Source organism: Siniperca chuatsi, linkage group LG10 (genome assembly GCF_020085105.1).
Source record: "Siniperca chuatsi isolate FFG_IHB_CAS linkage group LG10, ASM2008510v1, whole genome shotgun sequence".
Lineage (NCBI taxonomy): Eukaryota > Metazoa > Chordata > Actinopteri > Centrarchiformes > Sinipercidae > Siniperca > Siniperca chuatsi.
The window spans coordinates 11,214,976-11,240,291 of NC_058051.1; the positions used below are offsets into that span (position 1 = coordinate 11,214,976).

The 25,316-nt window shown below is 40.1% G+C and overlaps 1 protein-coding gene across 1 annotated transcript in view; it reads left to right on the top strand.

The window, feature by feature from the left end:
- The first annotated feature begins 8,245 nt into the window (after positions 1–8,245).
- Positions 8,246–25,316, top strand: part of sema3b (sema domain, immunoglobulin domain (Ig), short basic domain, secreted, (semaphorin) 3B) — an 84,288-nt gene continuing 67,217 nt past the window's right edge. The window contains exon 1 of the mRNA XM_044210778.1: positions 8,246–8,876. The gene's annotated coding sequence lies outside the window, so the exon portion shown is untranslated. The remainder of the gene's footprint in view (positions 8,877–25,316) is intronic.

Consider the following 25,316-nt stretch of genomic DNA (forward strand, 5'->3'; position numbering starts at 1 on the left):
GCCTGTTGAGACCTGGTAGGAGACTGGCTTCATTAAAAGAGGCCTTGAACAAACAGAGAATAGAGACGGAAGGATAGAGGGAGGGAGGGATGGGTGCAGGGGCAACGTTTGGTGGGGAGTAGGAGAAAGAGAGGGAGAAGAAATGGAGGGAAAGTAAGGAAAAAAGGTACAAATGAGGGTAATGTGGATGTATGGAGTTGATGTATGGAGGAGTTGTGGAAGGAGAAAAACAAGACTGGCAAGGAGGGGTGTATTAGCGTAAAAATGGAGGGAAATAGGGATAGACGGAAGAGAGGATAAATGAAACAAAGACTAATTGGAGGCAAGGAGGGAGAGAGGGATTAGGGAGGTAGTGACGCTACAGGGAGGAATAACGTGGGCAAATGAAGTCAGAATATGAAACAAAATGATTAAAGATGGAGGGACTGACACAGAGGAGAGGGAGGAAAGGAGGGGACAAAAGAAGAAGAGTTGGATGAGAGAAGACTGGGATCAGCCAAATGGATGATGAAGAGATGGAAGGATTAAAAGGGGATGAGGCAATTTCAGATAAAGGTAGAGGAATTGAAAGGAAAACCACAGGCTTTTCTGAGTAAAGGTTAACTGTGACAGGAGAAAGCAGCAACAGAGTCAAATGTGTGTGTGTGTGTGTGTGTGTGTGTGTGTGTGTGTGTGTGTGTGTGTGTGTGTGACATGGAGAAACACAAAGAGACAAGAGAATTTGCTTTGCCTTGCACATGCCTCCCTGTTTCTATGTGAATGAAAAAGCGAGGGAAATGGGTTAGTAGCGCGTGTGTGTGGTGGTGGTGTAGTTAGAGTAGCAAATCAATAACTGATAAATAAATAATAAGCCACAAAATTTCAAAAGGCACCAGCAAAAACAAATGATTCAAGAACTCACAAGCTACAAGAGGAAAAGATGGGCGGGAGGGCACTGCAGTGTGCATGTATGTGTGTTTCTGTTGTTGCAATGGAAAATATGTGCTGGATCAGTTGTGGACATGTTGATGTTGTCAGCATGGCGTGATATTTTTACATGCTTATATCTGGTTTGTGACATGAGAGAGTGTTTTGCAGACTTATCAGCCTTTGTGTCTGGTGTCAGATATCAGTTTATGTGAAAAACCTCATTCACACATCTGCAGCAAAGTGTTTGGAAGTGCACACATGCTAAAAGATAGAAAGGGAAGGATGGAAGGAAGGAAGGAACTAAACAAACAACAAACTCACCAAGATGATGGAAACCATGGTGGCGGAGAGCTGAGCATAGGTGGACAGATCCTTTAAATCTGCTATTTATAATATGTTTTAATTATTATCTACTGTTTTGTATACCTTGTATATTTTACTTTGTAAAATATAAGTCATTGTTAGAGATTGATATAATTTCCATAAAGAAATTAGAACAAAGCCAAGACACTTTTTACCCTGTAATGGCCTTTACACTTTCACCTTTTCACTATCAGCAGGTCATATTTTGTGGTAAATCTGACTTTACCACAAAAATCTGAGAGTTACTCAATGACACTGACAAGGGGGGGAGGGGAATGTTTTTCCAGTGCAAATGGACCTAAACCTTTGGTGAAACTAATGAAGAGCTGATGGGAAAAAGACTAACAACAAGTTTATCTTTGTCAGTGAGGTGGAAGAGAAAACAAATGAGGTGTGATGCCCCATGCCTTCTGTGAGCAAATGTGACTGCAGTCTTAATGTTGAGTAACAATGACTATACCAGTGATATTTATCATAAGGATATAAAAGTGTCATGTTACCTTGACAATAATATATAAAAATCAATTGTTTTAGCATGTTTTAGCCCATTGACTACCAATCACATACTTGGTTACTATTCATATCAGCACATAAGAATCACTCTGAATAGACTAAACACTGCTTTCACATATGTAATCCTTCACAGTGCGTCATGTTAGCTTTATGTTTGCCTATGTTGTAGTTGCAGATGTTGCACATGTAAGTGAAAATTTATTAGAAAGGTCTGGAACAATAATGTGACTCAGAAAAGCCATCTTAAGCAAGTCTCTGCAAGTTTGTGTTTATAGTGTAATTAAATGAGTGGAAGCTAATTGTCCCCCTCAAAATAGGAAAAATATTTAAAACATCTAAAACAAAATGGTAAATGTCCTGCAGAAATAATGCATGCTTTTATATAAGGTTAATCAGTGCAAATGGTATTTTTAAAATACATTTTTTATTGGGATCTTTTTATCATTCATTTTTTATATAAAATTTTATAATCTGTTTTACAATGAATAAAACATGCATAAAAAATGGTATGGTCTTTTAAAGATCCAGTGTGTAAGATTTAGTGGCATCTAGCGGTGAAATTGCAGTTTGCAACCATTTGAATACCGCTTGCATCACCCTCCCCATCAAGTGTGAACGACCCTATAGAGCCAGTGTTTGGTTTGTCCATTCTGGGCTACTGTAGAAACATGGTGGTGCAAAATGGTGACCTCCATGGAAGGGTACCCACTCCCTATATAGATAAAAACAGCTTATTCTACGGTAATGAAAACGCAATGATTTTTATTTTCAGATGATTATACACTAATGAAAACATACATATTATATTCCATTTCTGCCAATAGATCCTCCTAAATATTACACACTGGACCTTTAAAGGAAATAATGAGATTGGGTGGATGGGGAGGGTTGATAGTAAAACAAAGCAGTATGATTTGCAGAAAACCAAGTGTAGAAATGAACATGACTCTAGACTGATGCCTGTTGGGTCTAAGTGCTACAATAACAATAATAGCACTATAACCTACAGTTCAGAAAATAGAAAGGCTCCTTGTCAGAATGTATCTTCAGTCAGCACAGCTGGATGAGAACTGATTACAGCAGAAAGAGACAATCAACAGCAGCTAACAGAGGACACGTCTATTAATACCACTATATCATTGTAGTGTACCTGTCATTTTATTTTCTTATTATGCAATCTTATTCTGCTCTGTTTTGCTCTGATTTCTTCTGTTTTATTCTACTCACTGGTAACAAGGGAGACACAAGATATAGCAAGATCTCCAGTTCTCTACACACACCCATATACAAATGCATATACAGACTTCTTCTCCCAGTCTGGAGTCTCCATGGACCTACCGTGTGTGTGTACGTGTGATAATGAAAGCTGCTGACTGGCAGTTGTGATTGGCTACCTCTGCAGCCTCTGGAGATGGCTGTCTGAATGGTGCCAGCTAGACGCCAGACAGACGAACACACTGTGTTTATGTGTGTGTGTGTGTGTGTGTGTGTGTGTGTGTTTTGTGTGAGTGAGTGTGTTTTCATGCATTTGTGCTTACAGGAACATACCTTCAGCAGGTGTTTGTGTATGTGTATGTGTGTACCGGTGGGAGCGTGGCTCTCCATGTGTGAGTGTGAATGTCCCCATCAGCAGTGTCTACATGACCGTGTGTGTGCATCACTGATACTGTGCCGCGCCCCGCTGTCTGGGGCCTGATAATAAATACAATAAATTAGTCCATGTTTTGTGTGAGTTTGTCCAATAAGGTGTAGGTTTTCATCCTGGTTGTATGTACTCTCTTTTTCTATCTGTCTCTTTTGGTTTCAGTCTCCCACTCTGTCTGTCTGTCTCATGGATTTACCTTCACATAAATATTATTACATTGTTCTGAAGTGTGGATGTTGTATAAGTAAATCATTAACAGGTGTGCAGGTAATATACTGTAAACTCACACACTGCCTCAAAGGCATCAATTTTAAGTATGTAGTAAAAAAAAGTATTAACAGTGTTAATATCTTAAATAAAAGTATTTAAGATGTCGACCATATTATCTGCCCAGTGATTTACCAGTGTTTTTGTTGCTGCTGTTTACATTCCCCCAGATGCAAATTCAAAAAATGCACTACAGGAAATGTATGAGGTCATCAGCAGTCACATGACAAAACAACCGGATTGTAATTTTATTATAGCTGGTGATTTTAATCAAACAGACCTCAGAACTGTTTTACCTAAATTCCATCAGCATGTCCACAGGGGAAGTAAAACCCTGGACCACAGGGAAACATTTCTGGCAGCTACAAAGCCCTCCCCAGCCCCCATGTTGGTCAATCAGACCATATTTCCCTGCTGCTGAACCGCATCCAAACCCACCTGGACAAGCACGGTGAGGATCATGTTTTTTGACTTCTCCAGTGCTTTCAACACCATCCGGCCAGCCCTGCTGGGGGAGAAGCTGGCAGCGATGCAGGTGGATGCCCCCCTCGTGTCCTGGATTGTTGACTACCTGACTGGCAGACCACAGCATGTGCACCTGCAGCACTGTGTGTTGGACAGCGTGGTCAGCAACACTGGGGCCCCTCAGGGGACTGTCCTCTCGCCCTTCCTCTTTACCATCTACACCATGGACTTCAGCTACCACACAGAGTCCTGCCACCTTCAGAAGTTTTCTGATGACTCTGCTGTGGTGGGATGCATCAGCGGTAGTGATGAGTCTGAGTACAGGGCTATGGTGGGGAACTTTGTCTCATGGTGTGAGCAGAACCATCTGCAGCTCAATGCGACAAAGTCTAAGTAGCTGGTTGTAGACCTACGAAGGCCCAAGGCACCAGTGACCCCGGTTTCCATCCAGGGGGTCAGTGTGGATATTGTAGAGGATTACAAGTACCTGGGAGTACACATGGACAATAAACTGAACTGGGCTAAGAACACTCAAGCTCTGTACTGGAAGGGCCAGAGCCGCCTCTATTTTCTGAGGAGGCTGAGCTCCTTCAACATCTGCCGGACAATGCTGAAGATGTTTTATGAGTCTGTGGTGGCCAGTGCTATCCTGTATGCTGTTGCATGCTGGGGCAGCAGGTTGAGGGTAGTGGACGCTAACAGACTCAACAAAATGATCTGTAAGGCCAGTGACATTGTGTGGGTGGAGCTGGAGCTTTCTGGCAGTGGTGTCAGGGAGGAGGATGCTGGCCAAACTACATGCCATCTTGGACAGTGTCTCCCACCCACTCCATGACGTGCTGGTCAAGCAAAGGAGTACCTTCAGCATAAGACTCATCCCCCCAAAAAGCACCACAGAGTGCCACAGGAAGTCATTCCTGCCTGTGGCCATCAAACTCTTTAACTCCTCCCTCTAAGTGTTAGTCTATATGACCCTAAGTCATTAAACTGGACATTGATCATTAGCATCACTACAATACTTGAAATAATTATATTGCAATATTCTGTGTTAATACTGCTGCGCAATATACTCTTTTCAGTTTAAAATTCCCTATTTATTGATATTTATTCATACCTCTATTACTGTATCCTCCGTCTCATTATAATCTTAATAATCTTAATAAGCTACACTTAACTTATCAGTTCATGCACTATTACTTTATACTGTATTATTATCATCGACCGGTAAACCCACTTTGTACTTCACACTTATTTTAATTCTATACTTATACCCACTTGGTACTTAATTTATTTCCTGACCTGTATTATAGTGTATTATATTTTTTGCTTAGTACTTCTATTCCTGTGTCCACTGATGTGAAAGTGAGCTGCTGTAACAAAAGAGTTTCCCCTTGGGGATCAATAAATATATTTCTGATTCTGATCAGATTCTGCTTTTGAGTGCACAGACTGGCACATGTTCAGAGATGCCACCACCCAGGAGAACCACATCAACCTTGAGGAATATACATCATCAGTGACATCATACGTTAGCAAATGTGTTGATGATGTGGTGATCACAAAGATAACAAAATCATTCCCCAACCAGAAAGCCTGGATGAATGGAGAGGTGAGGGCCCTATCCAGAGCCAAAAAAGCTGCCTTTCGGTCAGGTGACATGGAAGCTTACAGCACCACCAGAGCGACACTGAAAGCTGGCATCAAGGAGGCAAAGCAGAGATATCAGAAGAGACTGGAGACCAACAACACCAAAGATATGTGGCAGACAATCAAACACATCACAGGCTACAAAAGCAGGAGTGCCCCCAGCATGTGTGAGGCCATGTTGCCAGATGAGCTTTACACATTTTATGCTTGCTTTGATCTCCTCAACATCTCTGTCAAGTCTGCTCCGCCTCTAGAGGACTGGCCACTGTCAGTATCCACAGCAGATGTAAAAAGAATCCTGCAGAGTGAATATAAGTAAAGCTGCTAGGCCTGAAAACATCCCTGGCTGTAAACATGTGCCAGCCAGCTAGTTGATGTCATTACTGACATTTTAAACATATCACTGTCACAGGAGAGTGTCAAAAGTGTCAAGTCACTCAATCCTATTCTGATGAAGTGCATTGAGAAACTGGTTCTCCAGCACATCAAAGATCGCATCCAAGCCGGCTTGGACCCTCACCAGTTTGCATTCAGAACCAACAGATGGATGCCATCTCCACTGCCCTCCACTCAGCCCTCACACATCTTGAAAATAACAACACATACATCAGAATGCTGTTTGTTGATTTCAGCTTAGCATTCAACACAGTCTACCCCATGAAACGTAGCACTCTGGGCTTGAGTACTACACTCTGCAACTGTATATTGGACTTCCTCACAAACACAGCCCTCAGCTCAGACCCCTCCTGTTCACGCTGTACACCCACGACTGCAGTCCCCAACATGGAGAGAACTCTGTTGAGAAGTTTGCGGATGACACTATTATCATTGGCCTGATTACAAACAACGATGAGAATTCATATAGGGACGAAATCAACAATCTTGCAACCTACTGCTCAATGTCAACATAATCAAGGAGCTGATTGAGAAAAAACAAAAGACGAAGACACATACCCCTGTCTACATACAGACCTATCTGCTGCCGTGCCACCAGACAACAGAGCAGCTTCTTTCCTCAGGATGTGAGACTCCTCAATTCATCCTCTGCACTCCACCATAAATAATAGTGCCTCAGGAACCCAAACTGGGACCTGATTCCACAGGAGAGGAACTTAAGGCTGATAACTGAAGGCTCTGGCTCTCATTCTACTTTAGGAGACTAGGAACCACAAGAAACCTTTCAATCTGGGAGTGCATTGTTCTGGTGGGGTATGGTATTATGAGCTCTTTAGGATACTATGGTGCCTGACCATTAAGAGCTTTGTAGGTGAGGAGAAGGATTTTGCCATCTAGATTAACTATATCTTTAGATAATGTGTCTCTGATTTTTTTGGGGCCATGTACAAAACAATAACTTCAGTTTTGTCAGAGTTTAACATCAAAAATTTGCAGGTCATCCAGATTTTTATATCCTTAAGGCATGCTTGAAGTTTAGCTAACTGGTTAGTTTCATCTAGCTTGATCTATAGATAGAATTGGGTATCATCCACATAACAATGAAAGTTTATGGAGTGTTTCCTAATAATATTGCCCAGAGGAAGCATATATAAGGTGAACAGAATTGGTTCAAGCACAGAACCTTGTGGAACTCCGTGACTGACTTTGGAGTGCACGGAGTACTCACCTTTAACATGTGCAAACTGAGATCGATGTGATGGATAGGATTTAAATCAGCTTACTGTGGTTCCTTTTATGACAATTAAATGTTCCAGTCTTTATAATAGGATGTGATGGTCAGTGGTGTTGAATGCAGCACTAAGATCTAACAAGACAAGTACAGAGACAAGTACAGAGACAAGTCTATTGTCCGTTGCAATTAAAACGTCATTTGTAATTTTCACCAGTGCTGTCTCTGTGCTGTGATGCCCTCTAAATCCTGACTGAAAATCCTCAAATAAACTATTGTTATTTAGAAAGTCACACAACTGATTTCTCAAGGATCTTAGACAGAAAGGGAAAGTTAGATATAGGTCTATAGTTGGCTAAAACCCCTGGATCAAGAGTGCTTTTTAAGAAGAAGTTTAATTACAGCCTTTTAATAAAGACAGATTGATCATATCCAGTAAAGAAGCGCTAACTAAGGGTTAAACTTCTTTAAGCAGCCTAGTTGGAATGGGGTCTTTTTCAAAGAATGTGTGAACTTTGTGAAGGAACTTCAAACTGAAATTAAATCCAAGTGTTAAGTGTACCCTTATCCCAGTCTCGCCCTGATCATTATCATGACTAGATCAGCCAAACATTTGCTGGACCACTAAGAAACACACATGGACCCACACAGTACTGAGCCTTTTGAAAATTAAGCATGTTGAATGATAGTAGGAGAAAAACACTGTGGCTGGGTGACACAGCGAGGGAGTGACTTTACCTCTGGACTGTGGCAGAGGGAGTGGCGTTGAAAGAAAGAGGAGGGTGAGTGTGTGCGTATGACAGAGAGAGCTTTGCTTTCACGCCTTGCTGAGCAGTGAAAGAGTATCTGTCACAGAGAACAAGCCAAAAGACAGAGCGTAAAAGTTAGGCAAAAAGAAAGAGACAGGGAAAAGGACATAGGAATAGAAAGAAAGGAAGAAAGAAGAGATAGAGAAAGTGTTGGCTGAAAGCAGCTTCTGTCTTCCGTCCCACCCCCTGACTTTCTTCCCCTCCTCTCTGCCAGGAACTAGAGGAAAAAGAAAAGGAGTGCAGAGAGAGAGACAGAGAGGGAGCTCAACCACGCTTGCTCTTTAGCGCAGGACTCAGGAATTCCAGGACCTTTGGAGTTGTGCGCGTACACACACACACACACACACACACACAAAACACACACACATACACACTCACACACACACGCACACACACACACACACACACACACACACACTTACATACACATACACACGCTGCTTTTCTCTTGGTGATACAAATCTCAACAGGACTCAGAGAGGGGGTAGAAGAAAGAGAGAGAGACAGAGAAAATTAGAGAATAGCCCTTTCCAGTGGACTACTTGACCATGATGGCACCTGCCAAAGGGAAAGTGACTAGGAGGGGCTGAGGACTGAAACGGAACACAGACAGAGGAAGCTGCTGATGAAGGTGAGATTTTGATTTTCTGACAGCATCCCAGTGGTTCCAATATCTGCCAGGATCAATGTCCATATCAGTATCGTATTTATTAGTTAATAATTAGAGTTTTTAATTTAATGAGTAACTGATGTAGGAAGTAGTTTGTGTTTGACTGAGGTGCAAAATGTGAGTGGAATGTCTATGCTGTGTTTTGAGTTACATTTATTTATTCAATGGTTTTAAATAACTGAGCCAAAAAAAGTGGAATGATTTCAATTTCTTGAAGTAATACTGAATCTGGGGAACACCCTGTGTAGGTGTTTCTGTTGGAATTATGCAGCTCTGAATGTGTGTCAACTCTGCTGTATTTGTGTTTTCATATCTGTGTTGATCATTAGGGTGATTTCCTTGAGTAACATAATAGCGTGGCTGGACCTTTTAGAGGGAGTATATTCAAGTGAGAACATTTTGTGGGTTTGTTAATTGGATTTGATCAGTGGGTGATTCATCTGAGCATAAATCAGGAAAGGATAAAGAGTTGCGTGCATGTGGGAGAGTCTGGGTCTGTCTTGGATGTTTCATTTCCTGATGATCCACTAGTGGAAGTGAGAGATTTAGCGGGAATTATTATTTCTTTTGCAGAGAAAGAGTCTTTTCCAGTTGGCTGTGATAAGTAACACTGAAGTTATGTTTTAAACTTGAGAAGATAAGGTCTACATCCATGTTATAGCTTTGTAATATGACCAGTTTTTGCTTTTAAATGCTTTTGTGTAAAGCTTAGAACCTTGCACTTGAACAACAAAGCATTAAATAAATAACAGACCATAAATCAGCGGTGAATAAAGAAACCAGTGGACATACAGAACATTAGAAGCCTTTGGTCCTTTTACACCTGCAGGTATTGTGTGCCTCATCCCTCCACTCCTCCCTCTACCCCCATCCTGCCACACTCTGCCACTTTTGTTCTCAAATCTAATTTACTTCTGCCTTTTCTACAGGTTTTTGCTGAAATCCCACAACTAATGACATAGGCTTAACCCATGCCACTCTGCCTTGCTCTCATCCTTTCTCCCACCCCTCTCTTTTCTCTTCCCCATCCTCTTTATTACCTTTCATCTGCCTTTATAAAGATTTAAATATCTGTTCTCTTTAATACTATTTGTAGCATCAACATCTTCTCTTTATATACCCAGTTATCTCCAGAATGTTTTGTATGTTTTCAAGCTCACAGGTATGCATTTTGTCTGTCATCTCACCTATTTAGTCTTGTAATCCCAGGTCTCACTGGTCTTTATAACCCCTCCACCCCAAATCCACCTTATCCTGCACACTAACCCTTCCATTAGGGCGACTGTGGGTCGTCCACCAATCGGAAGGTCAGTGGTTCGATCCCAGCTTCCCCCAGCCCATGTGCCGAAATGTCCTTGGGCAAGACACTGAACCCCAAATTGCTCCCGAGGGCTGTGCCTTCAGTGGGTGAGTGTGTATGAATGATTAGTTACCTTGGACTGATGACCACTTAGTATGCCATCAGTGTATGAATGTGCATGACTGGGGTGAATGTGATATGTAACTGAAGCGCTTTGAGTAGTCAGAAAAGACTAGAAAGGCGCTATATAAGTACAGTCCATTACCATTACCATACCATTGAATTTAAAACATTAATCCTTAATTTACCTTTGCAATGTGGTCTGTTCTGGGAGCAGTGGATGGTCCAACAAGGTGTTACATGATAGTTAATTGTAGCTGTAGCTAGTTAATTGTAATGTGGCCATTTGGCCAAAGGTCTCATTCTTTCATCTTGGTGATATCTTAGGTGACAAGCAATAACTACTGAGATGGAGTTTAGTTACAACTTACTTACATGTCTTGATGGTTTTAATAGAAACCCCCACTTACTTGACAGTGATTGTAAGCATAAATGAGAGCATTTTTTAAACAGTTTTTACATCTAATGGCCATCTTTTTGTTCTGTTTTCTTTTTTAAAGGGTAATTCCACAGATTTTTCAGCCTGTTTATAGGTCTTGTGAAAAATATGTGAAAAAAGTTGTATAAATCATTTTGTGGTTCCAGAGGGAGCTGTGTAAACTCTGATAAATTGCCTCAAATTATCAGCTTCAGTTGGGGCTGAAGACTACAAGTCTGACAATGAAAAACAAATGTGAGGTGTGAAGTTAGAAAGAAGTGAAGCATGAGGAACAGCATCTCTCCTTGAGACTAGCAGTTCGAGGCAACATTAGCCGCTACTATTATACTACACCCCTATCTGTGAACAAACTATTGGTGGTAAGGTGAATTGTGGGTAATATAGGCACCTGGTTTTGACATGGAAGAAGAATGCATGGCATAAAAAAATACAATATCTCTGGTTCTGTTGCATCGATTTTAATCCATTTTTAAAACTGTCCATTGTGAGTCCAACAATATTATAGGAGTACAATGCTAAATTGGAGAAATACTTTTTCAAAATCTTAAAAGTGCTGGACATAGATGGAGCCACTTAGAACAAAAGTAAGATCCTCATATTGTCAGGCCTGATTAAGATGCATGACAGATTGTACAGTGCAGTTAAGAATTAGGCTAATTACATTTTTAAAGTGCATTTAGTGAAGTAGCAAACTTGAATGACAACAATTTACAACTTGTGTTAATGGGCACCAAATGAATAGAAATTGAGCAGCTTTGATTGAAATGTTTGGGTTCCTTATCTATCATTCGCAATATATTTATATGGGCCAGTATTCCATCTTTCATCTTGGATGTTCTTGAGTTTCTGTAGGTGTCACGCTTTGCATTCAGTTGCATTCTGTTCAGCCATGGTGGCTTTTGCTGCTCATGCTAATTACCCAGCTCTTCTTTGTGTATATTTCAAACACATTGCTGCTGATGCAAATTTAAAACACATCACTTCCTGTGTGTCACAGGATTTTCCCAGGACAGACAGGCACAGTGTATAGAACAGCATATGTATAATAGCTTTCACCATCTGGGTCACAGGTTGCATTCTGTCTTGTGTTCAATCATTTTATATCAGAGAGCAGCAAAGTGGACATTTATTTAACTTAACAGCTCCTGTGGGTTCAAGGTGGGTCCGCTGATTGCCTGGTGATGAATCGACCACCAAGGTAACTTTATGGTTAAGGTGGCTATACACTGATCCACTGCCGCACCTTAAAACCCATTAACCCCCATCTCAACCCTTCCTCAGTGGAAAAGCCCATTAACCTTCCTCTTATCCATTTCCTGAAATATCTACCAGGTCAGCAGAACGTAGGTAAAAAATGTGTAAGCAGAAACATAAAGATTTAGGAAAGTATGGTACAATACCTAATGTGTCTAGACCACAGGATAAATATCTTCTCTTGGACTGTCTATGTTAGCTCTGTCTTGGTTGCCTTTTTTTCTCTTTGTGTATGAAGTGAAGAAGTGAAGTAGAAAGATAAGCGAGAACTGATGAGGCTAGGTATAGCAAGAGAGAGACAGAGAGACTGGGCAGCGATGTTTTCCTTTGTTTGAAATATTTAATGAGTGCCTCTGCTCTCTTGAAATATTGACTTTTTCCCATATAGCCAGAGGGGACAGACTGGAGCGGAGGTTGTTCCCTCATTCAAATAAAAAGCAAAAGGCTGTTAGCATCAAACTTTCATCAGGTTATTTTATTTATTTACTTTTTGTTTTCTTTTTCGATCCTTCTGATTAAAAAAAACAACATGATACTTGCCCTTTGGAAGTCGTGGCTAATGAAGTGTAAAAGTCCATAAATGTGTGTATATATGTATGTGTGCAGCTTTGGGTTTATGTATATATTATTTCTGTACTACACATGTTCAAAATGTAAAGTTTTCACATTCACATCATGAGTACTAAGGGTAAGGGTAATTATAGTCGGACTTTTACAGATTGCCAAAAACTAGATTTTTTACTTAAAGCGATTTTCGTTCTGATATGACAAAAGTAAAGAAAAACAAAAGTAGCTATTTTCTGCTACATTAAGACACTGTTAATCTGCAGTTTACAAGAAACTGGGTCCTCTTGTGTGGAGGTCAGCTTAGAATATTATTTCACTTATAGAAAGTGAAGCAAAAAATGAAAAAAAAACACGTACAGTATGCTGAAAATATCCTAATCTTCCAAATAATAGATAAATAAATAAGTGGTTAAACTACAGAACAGAATGTTACATAATGGAACAGAATGCTGCAAATTCTATCTTTATTAATTGATCACCAGCTTTAACTATTTAATGTAATATAACTGCCTTAGTGCATATGTGCATTTGTGTGTTACATCAGCAGGTGTTAATAAACCTAAACATTTAAGGTTTGTGCTGCAGTTAGTGATTCTTACATTAATTTCATCTAATCACTTACTAAAGCATGTGTATGATAACCCATAGGCAAAAATTTTGACTATGTAGGTGATATAGGATACTGTGCAAGATAATAGATCTCATGTTTTAAATGTGTCATTTGATATGTGTAGATAACCTAAACACATGTATGAATGGATGGATGGATAACAAAAGAGTTGAACCTGAGGTCAGCGAAGATTGTTTCCCTAATTTATCACTGTGTTAAAAAGGTAGATAAAGGATGTTAGATACTCAAGCTCAACCTTTTCAGGTGAAGAGATCTTAAAAGATAGAAGAGAAAATAAGGGAACTGCACAAAAATAAATCAGGATGGCAGATTTCTTAGAATGTGAAAGAGCAGTGAAGCCAAATTTGTGTAAGGACGTGAGATAATGTAAAGGGTAACTTTGACTTTCTATACAAGGTTCAGGTAAATATATTGACTTTCAGTATGTCAGACAAAGGAATAATTTTAATTGAATGAGGTGAGAAAAGAAAATTAACAAAAATATTATTTAAATTAGGAAATATCTGATTCAATTCAAATCAATTATATTTATATAGCGCAATTCATAACTTCCTTATAACAGGCAGAAACCTTGGGCAGAACCAGACTCAATGGTGGGCGGCCATCCACTGCTGCCATGAGAGAGGGGGGGCACAATGCAAAATCCACCTAGAATTAAAAAAATAATAATGTAATGGTAGTGGTAATATTAATATTAATAAAGTAATAATAATATGATAGTCATAGGAATAATAATGACAATAATAGTAACAAAGCCAATAACAACAACTGTAGTAGCAGTTGTCGAGCTGGAACAGCAGGTGGCCCACAACCACAGATCCATTCTCTGCAACTCCGGAGGCAGAAATACCTGCTGAAAGCAACAGAAGGAGAGAGGAGAGAAATGAGAAAGCACAAAACTACGGAAGCGAGATGTCGAGTTAGTAACATGCAGTAATGGGATAAAAGTGCATACAGATGGAGAGGGAGAGGAGGAGAGAGGAAAGTGGTGCATCATGGGAAGTCTCCCGGCAGTCTAGGCCTATAGCAGCATAACTAAGGGATAGTTCAGGACTCACCCAAGCCAGCCCTAACTATAAGCTTTATCAAAGAGGAAAGTCTTAAGCCTACTCTTAAATGTGGAGATGGTGTCTGCCTCCCGAACCCAAACAGGGACCTGATTCCACAGGAGAGGAGCTTGATAACTGAAGTAAAAACATTCCTTGCAGTATAAGATCACCTAAGGCTCCACATAAGTGAAAAGCTAAGTGATGATGTCTGACAAGCTGTGTAGATGGAGTGAATTGTGCATAATTGATGGATTAGTAGATGTCATCAGATTAAACCAGAGACCCAAAACATGGGAATGAGGTTAATTAGGATCACGTAACTGCACAGATGGTGTAGATGCAGGATGGTTAATGGTAAGGTGGCTCCATGTCATCAGATGAAAGCAGATCACTTAAACATGCTGATGGCCTAAAGTAAAGGTTAGGCTGAGGACAGGGCGATCGATCTCAGTTCAGTGGACTGTTTACAGAGAGTGGATGGATGTGTAACCTGGATGTTAGACCACTGGGTTAACTGGTTTGTGATTCCCTGGCCTGGTTTGAAGGCTGTTCAGGGGGAGGAAATGTGTAGGTGATGCCGTTTCACTGTATTTTTTGTCTAAGTACCCTGGTTCAAAAACTCCAGTTGAGCCCAAAGTAAAATTTGACAAAAATGAACACAAGCTGGTCATGATCAGTGTAAAGCCACTGTCTTTGTTGTACAAAAATGAACTGCTCTTTAATACATTCTTAACCCCCAGGGGCAAGGTTCACAAAATCAATTTGTTTTGATTGGAGAAACGTATCAAAATAAGCAAGAGAAAATTATGAATCATGCATATTTTACAGGGTTGCTATCAGATTAACATATTTCTCACCTATATCAAAATGTACAGAGTCATTGAAACACAAAATAGCTTCAGAAGTTAAGTAAAAGAAGAAAAATGTTTTTTCTTCTTTTCATTTTGTAGTACAAAACAGGAACAGTGTTAGGGAGAAAGGAGAAAGAGAAAAGACATGATTTAGTGGACGGGGTTTGTGCTGATTTCTTTTGGCACACAACATGACCACACTCCCTGCTTGACTTGGACAAGACTCATACTCCTCTTTATTCCTTGTGTTTATAATAACTGCCTTCACCACACACACCCCTTTAGTACAGAGGCATAAATATAAAAGTGTGCTATTTCTGTTAATAGGGTTGGGGTTTAATAGCATTTTATCAAATCTGAATCCTTTCACACGCCTTACTGAATCAGTTTTGGTTTAGTGTGTCACTTGTAAGTAACAAAAGTCATAAATAACGTAATATTTATGAACTAAATCTTAAGTTCAGATCATATAGTTTCTATTTTTTTAAAAAAAGGTTGTACCTTGCTCATTGGTAATAAAAAACAGGAGGAGATAAAAGATTTGACATGAGATTTGTTAGAGATTAATTAATAAATCTGGGTATTTTACCAATTTCAAACCAGATCCAGAAAGGAACTCGACCGTAACATACTTCAGTTTGAACTCTAGTTGGCAAACAACCAATCGATTTATATTTTTGTGATGCTGTGCTTTTCAGTGTCAGATTATTATTGTCCTTGGGATTTATAGTATCCTGTGTCTATTTATGATGATCTTGAATCAAACTAAAAAAACTGTCCTTCCTAATTTCTCCTTTCTTCCTCAAATGCTCAGGTCTGTCCAGCACTGTTGCAGAACAACTTCCAGGCTGACCTGTAATTGCACTCTCAATATGTGTAGATGTGTGTGAGTGCATGTGTGAGTTTGGACTATGAGTCTGTCCTGTCCTATCTCCTTGAGCGGTCATGCAGTGTTGAAGGTGAGGTGGAATTAGGAGGCTTTACACAGGAAGATAGGAAAATAACGAGATTCTCACCATCCCCGTCACACACACACACACACACACACACACACACACACACACACACACACACACACACACACACACTTTCAGAAACTGTCTCTGTCTCCACACACACACACACACACACCCACACAGACATACACATGTCCCAGAGGAATGCTCGAGGGTCTTATGTAGGGGATTTTGCTGTTCTGCAGTGTGCCTGTCAGATAATGAAGGAAAGGAGACGCAGGCCTGCCTGGTGACACGCTACTGAGCGCATGCAGCACAGCCTCCTCTCCTTCCCCTTCCCTCTTTAACCTGTCACTCAAGTCAACTGCCACCCTCTGCTGCCACTGGTGATGATACCACACACAAAGGGACTGTCTGGTATCTCATTCGGTAAACTCATAAACACACACACACACACACACACACACACTCACAGACAGACACACACACTCACAGACAGACACAGGTAGATACACAGTAGCAGGGATTTTTCTGCTGGGTTCCCTCATACCTCCTCTATCTCTGTCAGGCTGGTTTGGCTGGGACCAACAAGACCACTGGAGAGGCTGCAAAGCTGCACACCCATAAAGCTGGTTTTCTAGTATCCAACAACCCCCAACTCTTCTGTATTCACCCACCCTTTCCTCACCTCCTCCCACCACTCCTTGGCCTGTTCCTCCTCCTTTCCATCCCTCTCCTTCATGTACTCCCCTTTTTCCCCCCTCGTTTTCCTCCCTCTTGATCTTCCTGTCTTCTCACCACCTGTAATCTTGCTTACCGCTGTTCTGCAGCTGCTCAGGATCACGGTTGGAAAAAGAAGGGGCATTATATAAAGCAAAGAGAGAGAGAAAATGGAGTGTGCATTTATCGCAAGGGTCTGTTTTTCAGGACTGCGGATGTTTCTTCTAAATTATTTTCATTATTAATAGTCTTAGTTTGATGCCAAGTTATGGCTGAGGCTAGCCTGTACTGCCAGTAGTGATTTGGTGCAATAATGATTGATATGTTCTATGGATGAGCTGCTTGGTAAGCGAATGGCATTTTGCCAGCACCTCCAGCCTCTCACCATCCATTCCTGTTAAATTCTGCAGTACAGCTGCTGTCAGCTACACCAACAGCCCTTCATTCCATTGTTTTTCATTCTTTCTTTATTGTGTCTTCCAGTTAGTCCCAGAATCTACCCCAGTTTTCATATCCCACCCTATCAATCAGAGCAAGGTTATGAGGAAAGTAATGGTAAAAGTGACAATTTTTGAATGTTTTTGTTATTATTATTTTTTGTGGTTTGCTGGACAATTTGCAGTGAGGAGGAGTAGAAAAGATTGAGGGTGAGTGGCAGGTTGTGAAAAATACCAAAGCCCATAATGACTTATAGCCAAACGGGCGGCTGGGATGCCCTAGATGGCTAGAGCAATTATTTTCATCATTGATTCATCTGTCTTTAATTTTTGATTAACTGACTAATTGTTTGGTATAGAAAATAGTGAAAAATGTCAATCACAGTTTCAAAGAACTAAAGCTGCTTGTTTTGTCCCATAAGAGCTCAATTTACAATGATATAAAACTTCTCAAATCCTCAACATTTGAGAAGCTTGCAGCAAATGGTAAATGGACTGCATTTATCTAGCATGTTTATGCAAAACACTTTACAAAACACTACAATTTCAAATTCACCTATTTTACACTTTGACATGTGGGGCTGGGGATTGAACCTCCAACCCTATGATTACTGGATAACCAGCTCTACCTGCTGAGCCACAGACACAAATGTTTGACAGATTTGCTTGATTTTTGACTCATTTCTGTCTGACGTCTGATCGAAAATAGACTAACCATTGCAGCACAAGTCTTTACATTTTTGATAATGGCCAGGACGCAGTGTTGCGTCTGACTTGTGATGGACTGAGCGACCTGTTCAAAGTGTTTCACTTCCCTCTGTCCATGTCTATACATTGAATGAACAAATGCAATTGTGTTTAGGGTGGATGAGATGGTTGCTCCTACGTCTTCCATCTGCAGGTATTACCCACCTATGGAAATGCTTCAACCATCATCTTTTCTACTATTATGTTCTTATATGTAATATCTCCCACAACGCCCAGTGGGCCTTTATGTTGCAGATTGTTCAGTCCTGTCTATATTAGCCAGTTTCACGCCACATCTATCCACCCTCCCATAAAAACCATCTTGCCTACGCCCTTGGCCTCGCCTGTCTGAACCAGTCACCCACCAGCACCACCCTCTTTACTGACACCATCCCCCAGCCTCAGCCTCTTGGCAGCTCCTCCAGGCAGGCTAATTGACTCAGTCCCAGGAGGGGGGGATCATGCCACAATTCTAATTTGGCTTCCCCTCCTCCAGATAAAAGCTACACCCCTCCATCCTTCAACCCCCCTCTCTTCAAGCTCTTGGTCTCTATCAAGCTATCCCCTTTTCCGTTTGTTTTTAATTTGATATATTCTACATTTTTACATTTACAAGTGCGTAAAAAATGCGTGTTTTGAATTTGTTTGTCTTTTTCTATGTGTCCTTCTTACATCTTTCTTTTTCTTTCTTTAGCTGGCTGTCTACATGACTGCCAGCCCCAAATACAGACATAATAGATAACTGAATACATGAAAGGACAGATACACACACACACACATATACACACACACACACACACACACAGAGCACACCCCTCGCCTTTGCTCACCATGGGGTTCACCTTCAGAGCTTTCAGCCTCCATCTCCACGAAACTGCACCTGGGGACTACGATGGGTGTGTCTCAATGTGTGTGTGTGGGTGTGTGTGCGTGCATGTGTGTGTCTATAAATGGAGCCTCTTCGCACTAACAAGAAAAAAGATGGAGAACAAAGACATTTTGTCATTGATTGTATCACACTTCAGAATCAGAAGAAGTAATTAAAATGTGCCCAGATTGGGAATTGGCGATTTTGCACTTGTGTACACCAAACAACAGAAAAAAATAGATTTTTGTGATTTTTGTGAACTTATGAAGGTGTGTTTATACTGCACTGCTATTTATATTATGCTGTTTTGTCTGAGTGCATTGATGGACATCTGTAAGTTTTCTGTGTCTGTGCATGCATCAAAAATCCAATGCATATAATTTAAATGGTTAAAATCTGTGCATATGTGTGTGTGTTTTCTGAGCTGTAGTAATACTTAAGAAAAGCATTTAAGGTGTTGTGTGTTAATATCTCTACAAAAGAGAGGTGAAGTAAACCTCAAGAGCATGGACCCAAGGTCAATACAGTGGCTGAAATTAAACATTTGTTTAAAATACACACACACACACACACACACACAGTACCACAGCATCCTAACTGATCTGTGCGAGAAGCATGTTTAGTACAGTATGTAGCAGTAGCTGCGGCCATTAGTAAAATGGAATTTTCAGATGGACAGATAAGGTATTTTTGCTGGAGGCTCAGGGTCGACTGGTCTTGTGGAAAAGACATTTGACACGTAGAGAGTTGTTACCTACAGTACAGTACATGGAAAGATTTCAGGTCTGTTCTTTGTATTTGTAGAAGAGTGGAAAATGCATCCCTCTTTTTAAATAATAAGTGAGAGCTGGATGGACAGATTTCCTTTTTTTTCTACACTCAAACAGATTTACAGGAGTGGTACATATTTGCATTACATTTTTCACACATGTACCATAAGAGAAACATAATGGACTCCAGATGTCTTTACCTTTTGAACCACCATACAGGTACATTAAAGGTAAAGTAGTTTTTGGATGTTTAAATAACAAACATGAATACCACTTCAGCTTGATGAGCTACAAGCTACAGTTTCTAAATTCACCATCAGGTGGCGCAAGAAAATTGGCACTCGGTCTCACTACCACATAGACCCAAGGTCAATTCCAGAAGTGTTACTTTTAACATAACTGGTACTGTTCATGAGTGGAAAGCCAGTGAGGGATCATGTCCTTATTTTACACTATTACTTCTACTGATTTGTCTGTCCACATAGTGTCCTTTTGTACACATGGTCCTCAGGCCAAGAGGGGAAGATAGCAGCAATATGGACTGTGTATAAGTGGCCACACCGAATTTAGACAAAAAAAGGAAAAATGAAACAAAAAAGCTGTTTCTTTTACAATACTGCCTAATGACAAATGATTGTCTTTATAAAGGTATAAATGCTATCAGTGTGTCTGGGCTCACCCTTCTTACTGAAAGGAGGCCATTGAGGTGGTTTAAAATCTGATTAGGATACCACGACCCTCTGTGGATGTACTGTGGGCATGTTCAAATGGAAGGAGATCCCAGGGCAGATTCAGAACATGCTGGAGAGATTTTATGTCCCATCTGACATTAGAACGCCTTGTAATTCCCCCAGGAGTAGCTGGAGGTAGAGTCTAGGGAGTCTAGACAACTTTGCTTCGCCATCTACTGCAGTGATTCAGACCCAGATAAATGGTTTGTAATTGATTAAGGATAGATAGATGAAAGATATAAATGGATTTGCTCAAAACCATAATAGGGTACAGCCCCACTGACAACACCACAAGGTATGATTCCAATGTTGTTTTCAGAAAGGATTAAGTAACCCATTTATTTACCCCATCTTCCTTTAATTTACAATGTAAACTTTGAAGTAAGAACATGATGAACTGACATACTGTTGGAGGTTTACCAGAACAAACAGCCCATTCTCATTCCCAGGGCGTCAAATACAGACGTTTTGTCACGCCCCTCTGTGTTGTATACAGATGCACAAGGTACCCTTTAGGGTTTGAATGGGATGCACAGGGCGGCCAGAAAGCCTAAAGGAAGTCAGGTGATGTAGTATAACAAGCAACATTAAGAGGAAGAAAGTCCGCATGTGAAAGTGGTGGGGTGGGTGGGTGGTTGGTGTCTGTGTGAAATCAAAAGTTAACCTTGAGTTACTTAAACTTTTAAGTTACGTTACGTTGCGTTACAAGTCATGTCACATGATTTACATGTCCTACTACCTTACCTTAACTACTTAAGTAGTTTTGTTGCCTAAATCTGTTTTATACAGTCTATAGCCTAAACCAGAGATGGTTTAGAAAGAAGAACGCTCCGTTAAGAACCATTTCCTGTATCTTTGTCACGTGGGTTTCGCCACTGCCTCGCCCCTTTAGGAGACTAGCGGCAGGTCCAGAGTCTATTCACTCCAATGGGAGAAGTGAACGTGAGCACAGATTATGACCAATTCTTTCACCTCATAGTCAAATAAATATCGGACCCATTTCTCACAAGCCACATATCTTCCGAACATTCTGACACTAAAATGGCATTTTTCAAACACACAAATCAGGGGAAAATTAACTTTGATCTTTGTCCCAGCAACACACTCTCACGAGATCTGGCAACATCTGTTCTCTAACCATCAGTCTGGTTTCACTGTAGTGCTGCCGACGTCACTTTAAACAGAAATTTAAAAGGGAGTTATACGTGAAACCATGAATTAAAAATTAAAACTGAAATGAAATTTGTGTTTCTTTTTTTAATAATACTATTATTGTTATTATTATTTAACTGGGGAGAGGCAACCATGCCCACTTGGAGACAGGAAGTGTATATCATTTCATACCATTGGCGCTGCCTGTAATGCGTTATCTTCTGCTATAGAGCATCTTTGGCTAAACCTCGTCTTCCAACTACCTAACTAAGTCGTTTTTGAAGGCGTCTCCTACAGACGTTAAGTTGTTTCTGGAACAAAAGCATATTCAGGTATATTAAGTATGTGGCAGCTTACTGTCCCATCTGAACATTTGTCACAAACCTCTTACTCTCATACCTTATGTTGCTATAATGGCCAGAAATGCTACTGAATATCTCAAATGAGTGGCAATGAAAGCACATTGAAGTTAGATAGAAATTCAAACCTGTTTTTATTGGCAGGAATAAAAAGTTACCATCCTCAAATATAGAACTGTCTTTAATGTGATCACTGATTATGAACTGGAACTATGAAGAGAATTGGCTTGTGTCTTGTGTGGGTGAGGGGGCTTCAAACAGCAAAGTCTTTCATGCTTCAGACCCCATATGCTTATATACTGCTCACTGCATTCCTCATTAGCCGTGGTTTTGTGTGTGTGTGTGTGTGTCTTTTGATGACCACCTAGAATGTGAAGTCTCATGTTGATTAAAGAGGGAGAGTCTGTTCCTGCATACTGCATATAAACATTTGATTGTGCACATATCCTGTATGGATAGCATGCATTTTAATGCATGTGTTTGTGATGTGGGACAATACATTTGATTGATTGCTTACATTTCAAATGTGACTGTTGACAGTTGTACAAAGAGCAGAAGCGGGGAAGGAGGAAGAAGAGAGAGAGAAAAGGAGAATCAGAGGTGGTAAAAGAGAATGAGGGAAGGAGGTGGAATATAGGCAGAAGGGAATGAAAGAGAGATGAATAGTTTTTGAAGACAGTGATAGATAAATGTGAAATATGTTGCAGTAGGTTGTCCAATGTCATACATTCATAGCCGTTTCTATGATGTAATAAAGATAGACAGTTAAGCGTAATTAGAGCTACTAATCTGAGAAAAAGGGAGCAACAGGTTACTTTACTCCCTGTTTAGACATTTCATCTTCCCTCCTCACTTCCCAACTTCTACTTTTTTATTGCTTCTTGTCTCTCACTTTCACTCTTCCACTTATTCCATTTACAGCCTTTTTTCTCATAATGAAAGATGGAAATGGTTTAGGGCAACAGAAGAAAGATGGAAAGGAGAGGTAATAAGGTACAACCGGGTCAGAAAATCAGCATTTGTACCTATTTGCTGATAAGGTCAGAGTCAGAGGTCAGTAGCTGATGATGGTATGTACCTGAGGGCAACATAAACACACCCATGTCCCTCATTTATACCCCCTCTCCTTCATTTGCTGCTTTATCTAGCCCTTTCTCTTCAGTTTTTGCACATATATGTGGTTTATTGAGTCTAGTTTGTGGATCTGTCCTTTGTGCAAGCACTGTGCATTTGACATCTATATGCATTTCAAGAAGTCCATGAGTTGCAACTTCGAAAATGCACAAATGTCTGCAGAAAAACATCTGCATTTGGTGTTATGAGGTATTCATTGTGTGTGTATAGGTGTGTATTCCTTTGTGTGTATTTATGGCTCTGTCTGTAATGATGATAGATGAAAGCCAGAGACATTATTAGTGACCAGCGTTCTGCAGGGAGTTTAGTCTGTGCTGGAAATATAATTGGAGGAAAGAAAAGAGCAGGCTGTGACATGTTGAACAACAGTTGGTTTCACCTACATACCTGGACACACCATCACACAAAAGTGATGTATACTTATACCTAAAGCTGGTAGTGCTTATCCTTTCAGTAAACTCTTATGAATCCTTAATTAAGCATAAACATTTTTAATTGCATGAAAACCTCATGCTGAACATGTAAAATCAGTAGGTGTGTGCTTTTTTATCAGTGTTTTTTATTTTTACCAGTGGAGTTAAGAAAAGATTTCACCAGCCAATAAAAAAAGACGAAAATTTAAATCTCAATCTCAAATTTTCATTGTTGATTTATTCTATAGATTACTGATTTTGTTCAAAACTTCTTTTGAAACTTAATGGTATTAATGTTCAATAGTTTAAAATAGGTAGCAAACAACAGCTAAACTGTGAGTCAGATAATTTCTGGATCACAACATTGCAATTTGTGATGGCTAAAAATGGCCACAAACTGTCAGTGATAGTTTTGGTCACAAAGGCTTTTTAACTGACAGTGTTCTGTTAGGCATCCATTATTAGGAAAACATTTCAACCAAAACAGGTTTGCTGTATGTTTCTGCTATATTACCAAAATCAAACTACTGAAATTTTTAACATTATAGTTTAACCAAGGTGTTAATAAAATATAAAAAATATAGCAAAAGTATATATCTGCACACTTAAATTCACAAAAAATAAACATAAAAAAGTAAAAACAAAAGTTTGACTAAGCTGTTCTACTTAACATTCAATGAGAACCCTAACCCTAACCCAACTGGGCTGACTACACCAACCTGCAAAACGTGGATTAATGAGGCAATTAAGTATTAATATATTAAATATTTTTAATTTCTAAATTACCCTGCACGATAAATTGCAAGATTTCACAGAAACATGGGGTCCTGTAGACCAGCATATCATGACTATATAATGCTCAGTGTAATGCTGCTGTGTATTTTGTATTGTTGTTGTTGTTGTTGAGTAGTCCAATCTATTGTTGAAATCGTAAAATTGTTGGGAAATTTTTGTTGTCACTTTCACAGTTCGGCTACGCCTGTTCTGTATTTTGATATACAACAACAAAATATCCATGGAGTTCACTGATGGAAGCAGAGGCATCTACAGACCCATCCGGGTGTTGTTGATGATGATGATGCCAAGCCTCTTCTAGTGCTGTTGTAGGAGGTACACAACAGCATGAAAATGAGACACATTGAGTTTGAAGCCAGAAGGCTCAAAGACCCAGAGGACATCCCTCCTTCTTTTCAACATCCAAAGATTATTGGCTCAGGAGTACGAAAGGCAGCCTTCAGCTCCAAACTGCTCGGCCCATGAGAGGTGGTGATGGAGGTGGTTTCAAAAGTCCTGCAGGGCTTCTGGGAGCCTTCTTCAAACACCTTCCCAGCATGCCCTCCCAGCAGCTCAGTGAAATGGCTGTTGGGGTCACAAAAGCTGTTTTGGACCGGGTCGCCACTGCTTTGTCCACTGGTCATCAGGTCACCTTCTCCCACTCCATCAAAAATGGCATGGTCCTGTCTATCCAGGAAAAAGTTAGGCAGCTATATCCTCAGGACGTCTTGATGAAGAGGCTTAACTGCTTAGTAGCACAGGTGCTGAACACCATTGCTGATGCTGCAGCAAGGCAGGTACGTGTGCTGTTTCAGCCTCAGACTGACACACATGTCAAACACCAAAAACAATTGCACCCAGCCAGCAGACATTGTGGATGGTGCAGAGGCCATTATTATAATTATAATAACAATATAATAAGGAAATAATATGATAATAATATATTATAATAGTCATTATATACAGTACAATAGCACTTTGAGGTGCAGAGGAATGGTTAATGTGACAAAGTTTATGATGCATCCACAAAGAATAAACAAATGAATGCATCAGACCACCAAAACAAAATATAGTATTGGTTAGAAAATGTTTCATCAAAAATGTCTTTTTTAATTATTAGGGAAAAGGA